Genomic DNA, 8,068 nt, shown 5'->3' with positions numbered 1-8,068 from the left:
CCAGCTGCAGTCTCACCAGTGATGAGTAGAGCAGAAGAATGACCTCCTTGGCTTTGCTGGAGATGCACTGACTAATGCATACCAGAATATTATTTGCCCTGATGGCTACAGCATCGCACTTCTAGCTCTCATTCATACTGTGGTCTATTATTACCCCCAGGTCCCTTTCCTTCGTGGTGTTAGTCAGTTTGGTGCTGCCAAGGCTGTAGGTGTGTTGGGGGTTGCTTGTCCGAAGGTCGAGGACTCTACATTTCTCAACGTTGAATTTTATCAGATTCTGATTCGCCCAACTTGCTAGCCTGTCTAGGTCCACCTGTATCTGTAGCCTATCTTCAAGTGGGACTATGCTCCCCCATAACTTGATGTCATCCATGAACTTGAGTAGTGAGCTCTTCACCCCCACATCCAAATCATTATAAACACATTGAAAAGTACTGGACCGAGCACCAACCTCTGCAGGACACCACTGCCCGCTTCTCGCCAGGATGACACAGATCCATTCACTACGACTCTCTGGGTCCTATCCTGCAACCAGTTTCTCACCCACCTGACTGTCTCAGAGTTAAGCCCACAATCCTCCAACTTTCTCGTGAGGACATTGTGGGATACTAGATCAAAGGCCTTTTGGAAGTCAAGGTATACAATGTCAACCTGCTGTCTTGTGTCCAGGTGGTGAGTTAGCTGGTCATAGAAGGAGATGAGGTTGGTAAGGCAAGACGTGCCTGTGACGAAGCCATGCTGACTTTCCTTCAGAATCTTACCTTCTGCAACCTTATTGCAGATAGGCTCCTTGATGAGCTTTTCTAGGATTTTCCCTAGGATGGAAGTTAGGCTGATTGGCCTATAGTTATCTGGGTCCTCCCTCCTGCCCATCTTGTGGATGGGCACAGCACTGGCCCTCTTCCAGTCCTCAGTGACTTCTCCAGATACCACGAGTTGTGGAAGAGTTTTGCCAGGGGTTCAGCAATGACATCAGGCAGCTCCTTCAGCACTCTTGGATGAAGATCATCCGGTCCCACTGAGGTGTATACATCTAATTTTTTTAATTGGTCATTTACCAGTTCTATGGCAATAGTAGGAAGGCAATTATTCCTACCGTGCTCATCCTCTGCTCTACCTGGTGTGGTTTTCCCCTTGGTCCAGTGAAAGACTGAGGCGAAATACCCATTCAGGAGTTCAGCTTTCTCCTGGATGCCAGTAACTAGCTCTCCTGAGTTGGTAAGCAATGGCCCCACACTCCATTATCCAACAGGGCAGTCCTTCTGGTTCCTACACAAAGGTCTTAAAGTACTTCCTTACGTTAGAAGGCTACTTCATCTTCAGGAATGTTAGCTATCTTATCTTCTAGGAGCTGGAGGGCATCGTAAAATGGAAGTCTTAATTCACCTAAAACTTGGTGGCTTAACCAGCCGCTATGCAAATATACTGTATGTATGTGTTTTGCAAATGCTTAGCCAGGTGTTGGGCAGATAGATTTCATTTTAATCAGGGCAGGAAGCTATAGTTGATGATAAAGGATAACAGCCCTAAGGGCAACTTTTCAGGAGAAATACAGCATTAGAAAGTGGAAAACCTGGGTAGGCCTCCTTTTTTTCTCCCAGGCCTCTTTTTTTCTACCACAGATACTCAGAGACACCTATAGCTCTGATCACATTATAGTGATTTTTAGTGGGCCTGGGCTTTTGCTTGGGGCCTTTCAAAGTCTTCTGCAGAGCAGCCCAAGTAAGTGAAATGTGTTCTTCACCCACTTTTGGGGCCTGCAGCTGAGATTTCATAGCCTTTCCTTTCAACACCTTTTAGGCTGCCAAAAAGACCTCCACAGATACAGACAGATATCTGAGAATTGGAGCAGAGCTGCATTATTGAGAAGGGTGGTATAGGTGAGTGCACATGTTCAGTGGGATAAGTTAAACATTCTCTTATTTTTTGCTTCTGTAGCTTAACAAATGCTATACAGGAGTTAGATATTCTGCTAGAAAGAATAGTAGTGAAACAGCAAGGTCAGCCTTGGGTTTTGGGGTTTCCTTGTGTTGTAATCTGAGGGCTTCCGACACCTTAATCAGACTTTAATTACATTACAAATACAGCAGCCTTTAGAGATTAGAAGAGAGAGAAGATTGGTGGTCTGTTGTCCACACCAAAAGAAGACCAAGTATTAGATTTGTAGGACTAGATGTGTTGTCATTCTGAATGCACTTATTTGAAAGTGTGGTTTTGTGTAAAAGTTGAAAAATTTCTCTTCTATTCATAAAAATAATTGCCTCAAGTCTTTCATATTAGAGTTTATTAATCTTTTCTTTGTTTTCTTTTCATTCATTTTCAATTTTACCCCATACAGGGATTAGAAAATAATAAGGCAGGTTGACAGGTTTTTTGAAGCGGATTTCTCTGCTCTTTCAAGATCAAGCCTTCCATTTCTAGCAACTGTACTCACATCTCAGACATTATCCAGTGAACTGTAGGAGCACCCTAAGAATGAGGAAACAAAAGGACAAAATCTATTGTAAGCTATACACTTAGAGGCTCCAGTTTGTATGGAAACTTCGTGTTCCTCATGTTAAGAACGCACTGAAGTAATACCAGAAAAGGAGCCTCTTAGGGAAAGAAAAAAACAAGAAACATTTGTGTAAACCAGTCAACACAGAGCACGTTTGTTTTTCCAGCCTTTTGACAGGGTTACAGGACAGTGTAATCTCTAATCTAAAGAAAAACACCTGTTTTTCAGGACTAAAAGCAAAATTATTTAAAGAATAGATTTATGGTGCTCTAGTTTAAAACTTGGTCCAAGTTTCAGTTTTTTTCTACAGAGTTAGCCATAGATTAAGATAAAATACCAGCTGGAGGTCTTGGTATGTCTAATACAGTATACTACATTTGTCTTCATTGTGATTACTTTTACTTTCCACCCGGTTTTTATTTCTCCTTTTCCATAACATTGCGTGCCCTCACTGCAGAATCACAACAGCCATTCACCCCAAGTTTCCAGTTCTTTTCCATGAATAATTTAGCAATGGGTGTTATGCTAGTGGTTTCCCCTGAGGCAATGCAGTGCAACGTATTCAAGCTGCTCCAGCCTCCTTTTACTGACAGTGTTGCTAGTTTTTGGTATGCAGCAGGTTTTGCATGGGAGGGAGAGTTCTAAGTAACTATAAAAGATTCCTACATTTATTTTCAAACACTCACCATTTTAAGAATATTACAGATACCCCAATTTCTTAAATAGCAGTTCAGTTCATGATAAAAAACAACAACTGTAGTTATAGGTCCCAGAAGCACCCAAAAATGGCTGGCCTGGTCCTCTCAGACAATGGCTCATTGTAGTGGAAAATCTCTGGAAGACTAGGCTAATCTCTTCCAAAAAGTTTCTTGCAAAGACTGTGTACTCTGTTCAGTGCCCAATATGGAATGTGGGGGTCCCTGCATTGCTATGGTTTTCTTCAGAAATTTAGCTTTCATTAACTTACAATAAACTCTGCATTTTAGATGAACATGCACAGTGTCTTGATGTGCACATTTAATCTGTTTGCAGTTTCTGAAGTTGTGGTAAGATGGTGAAGAACGGTGACAGTGACTTCACAAATCAGACTTTGAGGAAGGTCTTAATGTATTAATGTTCTACTGGGAAAGTATTGTCAAAGTGCCTTGGTTTTTATTAAAGGCACATAAAGCATCTTCCAATATATGCGAAGCTACCAAAAATACCAGTATTTGTTTTTTATGACAGTCAGCTATATTTTGAACGTTATTTTTCTTAGCCATACCCTTGAAGGTTAAAGATTAATAAGCACTGATATACCACACATTTAAAAAAAAAAAAAACTGAAACGAAACAACACCCACTGTATTTGTATTACAGTGTTACTTAAAAACCACAACCAATTTCAGGGGTGGCCACCCTACAGCGCATGTGCCACAAGTGGCATGGGCAGATCAGAGAGAGAACAGGCAGCACAAAGCAGGTCAGGAGCCAGAAAGCAGAGCAGTAGATGACACAGGGTACACGAGGAAAACAGTGGAAAGCAGAACAGGAAATTGGGTGGGGAGCACAGAGTATGGTGCAAAACGCAGAGCAGCAGATCAGGGGGATTGGAGTGGCTCTCAGGGACAATGCATAGCTAATTTGTGGCATGCCTGCCAAAAAGGTTGGCCCCCACTGACCAAGATCATGATTGGTACTGTAAAAGTAAACTCTGCCATGAAAAGTTTATATTCTAAATAGAAAAGCTAGAGATTAGGAGACAGGAGAATTATCCCTGCTCTGCAAGAAGGAAATTGAGGAGCCAAGAAAAGAAATGGCTTACCTGAGTCCACACAGCAGTGCTGCAGCAGAGCCAGGAAAAGGACCAAAATCTTCTCCACTCCAGTTTCAGCGACAACTGTTTGTGTATTATGGCATCTGGATGATGTGGGCTTGCAAATAATGAAAAGTAATGTTGCTTCAGCCTTCATTTTAAGGCTGAAATGTGCAGACAAAACGCACACTATTTGATACATTTTGTTGGTATGTTGGGTAAAATTGCTTTATACTTCTTTATTATTATTCCTGAATTTTCTGTGCCTCTTATTTCTGGTATTTCCTGTGCCTCTTTATCTTCTTGTAGTCTCTGAAAATCTGTTTAACTTTTCCAGTTTCACTGTAATCAGTGATGATCCAGATCTGAGTCTTTGATAGAACTTGTGAGTTTGTGAAATTTCTTCTAGAAATATTCCCCTGGTAGTTTTATGTTTTATGTCATATGGATAGGGACCTACCCATTTTGTGGATTTTATGACATCTGGCATTGCCTGCACAATCCAGGCAATGCCTGTGAAATCCACAGAATCTGTGAAATCGGCGGGGGGGGACGACACAAAAATGACCGAGCACTGCAGCAGCTCATCGGGGTGGGAAGGGGGAGAGGGGAGAGCTTCCCATCTAATGGGCTGCCAGCAGGATGGCTGCCCCCCCTGCCTCTTGCCACAGATTGGTTGCAATGGCCACTTGTTATGTGGCCCTGCCCCTCTGCCAATCAGCAGCAAGAGGCAGTGCTGCATGATGGACAGTCCTCATAGCCAATCAGCAGTGAGGGAATAGACCACATGACAGGCAGCCCCTGAAGCCAATCAGCAGCAGTGAGAGGGGGCCACTGGGCCCCCTCAGTCAATCATAGGTGTGGGGGGCCTGTTGTGCTCCATCTGTGAGATGGCTGCCCAAACCCATGTTCTACTTGTGAAATCAGGACAGCAGTCCCCACGAATTAGGTAGGTCCCTACATATTGAGGTTTCAAGAGCTGCTCATATTTGCTGGCTCATGTTGCTGATAATTCCTCAGTCACTTATCCCATTCATTTCCCCTTCCAGTCTTGTTTTTCTTTACCCATTATCTGAACTATTCCTGCAATGCAGGGTTGCAGGCCACCAAACGTGATCTGGGGAAAGTCTTCCTTCCACTCTGGAAATCCCCACTTCTCTAAATTTTTCGAACTATTTCTTAGCAGTTGTTATTGACCTTTCACTGTGGAAGAAAGAGCATCTTTCACTTTTTCCTTCTTAGGTAGCCTTGGGCTAATGGATTTGTATGGTATCAAAACAGAAATAGAGAGATTTAAATATCTTGATATTTAAGGAATGTTGTTTGGATTATCAGTCCATGAAAATATCAGTATTACAATGGTTAGTTTCAATTTGGTGTAAGAGAAATTGTCAAGCCTGTAATTCTCACAGTTGGAGGGAGGAGGCAGTTCTTTCATTGTAGCTACAGCTGGATGGAATAAGGCAAACAACATACACATGCTGGGGAATATAAAGGAAGAGAATGAAACAAATACATTGTCTAATATATAAACACTATATGTATTTCTAAAATATCAGTTTTGTAACTGCATCTTATACTGCTTAGCTTCCTGTAAGCTTTGTTGCAGAAAGATTTTTGCACATATCCTCGTCAGTTAATGAGGATATACCATACATAAGTGATTATATTCAAGAAATCACAAATGTTAGGAGGAACAAAGCACGTGTGACCACTGATCTGAAAGCAGGTTTAACAAGCAGAAAGAACAAGAATCATTTAGGGCCTTGAAGGGTAGGCCAAGATGTTGGAACTTAACATTATGGAAATGCAGTGCCTCAGAACACAAGCCCTATCAGTATCATAGGAATGTAGAACTGGAAGGGACGTCACAAGGTCATCTAGTCCAGCCCTCTGCTCAAGGCAGGATCATCCCTGACTAAACCATCCCAGCCAAGTGTCTGTCTAACCTGTGCTTGAAAACTTCCAAGGATGGAGATTCCACAACTTTTCTAGGTTGCCTTTTCCGATGTCTGGCCATTTTAGTTAGAAAGTTCCTTTTTATCTTCGACCTAAATTTTCCCTGCTGCAGCTTGAGGCCATTGCTCTTAATCCTGTCCCAACAACCACAGAGAAGAGCCCACCTCCATCCTCTCTATAATCACCCTTCAGGTATCTGAAGACTGTTATAACATCTCCCCCTCACTCTTCTCTCTTCCAGACTAAATAACCCTTGTTCTTTCAGACTTTCCTCGCAAGTCACAGTCAAGGACGGGGTAAATGTAGGCCTTTTATCTGAGCTGTTTTTGAATGAGGGGAAGCACAAACAATGAAGAGCAACTCTTTAATGTTGTATACCAGGGATGGGCAACATCTGGCCCATGGGCTGGATCGGGCCCACTTTGGACTCCATTTCCCAGCAGCCCCTGCCCATGTCTCTGTTTCTGGTTTCCATGGAGACCCCAGGGGTGGCAGGGCCATGACAGCATGGGGCCAAGGTTTCCATGGAGCCTGGCCCCAGCAGCACTGGCTAGGCGTGCAGCTGGGTAGGGCCTGGGATCTTGTGGTGGTGACACCGTGGTCTAGAGCCAGGGCAGAGCTGCAATCCAGAGCTGGGCAGGGGCATGCAGGCAGTGGATTGCGGCTCTGCCCTGGCTCTGGACTACACTGTCACCTCTGCAAGATCCCAGTCCTAGCCCTGGAGCAGCTCCGTACCCAGCCACATACCTTGCCAGTGCTGTTGGGGCTGGTCTTCATGGAAACCCTGGCCCCATGCTGCCACAGTGCTGCTGCTCCTGAGTTCTCTGCAGAAACAGAGTACAGTGACTTGGGCAAGGGCTGCTGGCAAATGAAGTCTGGCCACCAGCCAGATTCGCCATTTTGCCCACCCCTGTTGTATACAGAGGTGTAACTAGGCATAATAAGCCAGAAGGCAGAAAAAAAGGAATATTTTATGCCAAATATCATACGTAAAACTTTCTGAGAATGAAATATATTAGACTGAGGAATAGTCTTTAAGTGAAGTGGAAGAAGCCCAGTCATTGCAGACATTTTAAACAAGATTAGACAAAGCATAAGAAATTTACTTCATTGAATACTTTTTGTTTGATTGGGAGATAGACTTAGTTAGCCCTATAGTCTTTTTCCACCTATTTCAGAATAATATTATCTAAAGGCTGTCTCCATATAATTACAGAGTAGTGTAGGAATGCTTTTCCCACTAGCAGTAGAGCATCAGTGATTAGTAGTAACTACACCAAGCACCCAAGACTTTTAGATTAGTTCAGCACAATACTTAACAGCTTCTCTGACAAATTCTCTGTGATTGAAACTGGTGGGGATACTAGCAAGCTACAAAATACATCTTGGTAGATTTTTCATCACTGACACCATGGGCAGATCTAGGATTTTGAAAAGTGGGGTGCACATAGTAAAGTGCATCATAACATATAACACAAAACACATTTTTCTCCAGGTAAAAAGAAATTAGAAGCTTTACTAATATGCTTGGGGCTAGGTTTAAATTTTTCAGTTTAAGTTTGATGCAGAAACAAGTATCATTCCATCGTATCTCCTGCGGGCCATGAGATACGAGCTACATTACCGGGAGCAGCTAACGTTCAGCAGAATTGCAGAATAAAGCTTGATTAGTAGACCATCAAGACCACTGAACAGAAGAGAGGGTCAGTAACACATGTGGAATGAAGAGTTTAAAACGGGGCAGGCAACCCGCAGCATGGGTGCCAGATCATGGCACATGAAGGTATTTTGGTTGGCACATGGGCCTTGGGGCAGGA

The 8,068-nt window shown here is 43.1% G+C and overlaps 1 protein-coding gene and 1 long non-coding RNA gene across 2 annotated transcripts in view; both read left to right on the top strand.

The window, feature by feature from the left end:
- LOC109291252 overlaps nt 1-6,393 on the top strand; it is a 15,207-nt gene extending 8,814 nt beyond the window's left edge. The window contains exons 2-3 of the long non-coding RNA XR_002095787.1: nt 3,258-3,263; nt 6,318-6,393. This is a non-coding gene — a long non-coding RNA (uncharacterized LOC109291252). The remainder of the gene's footprint in view (nt 1-3,257; nt 3,264-6,317) is intronic.
- Nucleotides 1-8,068, top strand: part of DIP2C (disco interacting protein 2 homolog C) — a 227,463-nt gene that overhangs the window by 182,904 nt on the left and 36,491 nt on the right. The gene's annotated exons all lie outside the window — the stretch shown is intronic.

The sequence above is a fragment of the Gavialis gangeticus genome, unplaced genomic scaffold, assembly GCF_001723915.1.
Source record: "Gavialis gangeticus isolate Ggan-Ray unplaced genomic scaffold, GavGan_comp1, whole genome shotgun sequence".
NCBI classification, from domain to species: domain Eukaryota; kingdom Metazoa; phylum Chordata; order Crocodylia; family Gavialidae; genus Gavialis; species Gavialis gangeticus.
The sequence above is the reverse complement of the archived record's forward strand: the minus strand, read 5'-3'. Positions and strand labels throughout refer to the sequence as shown.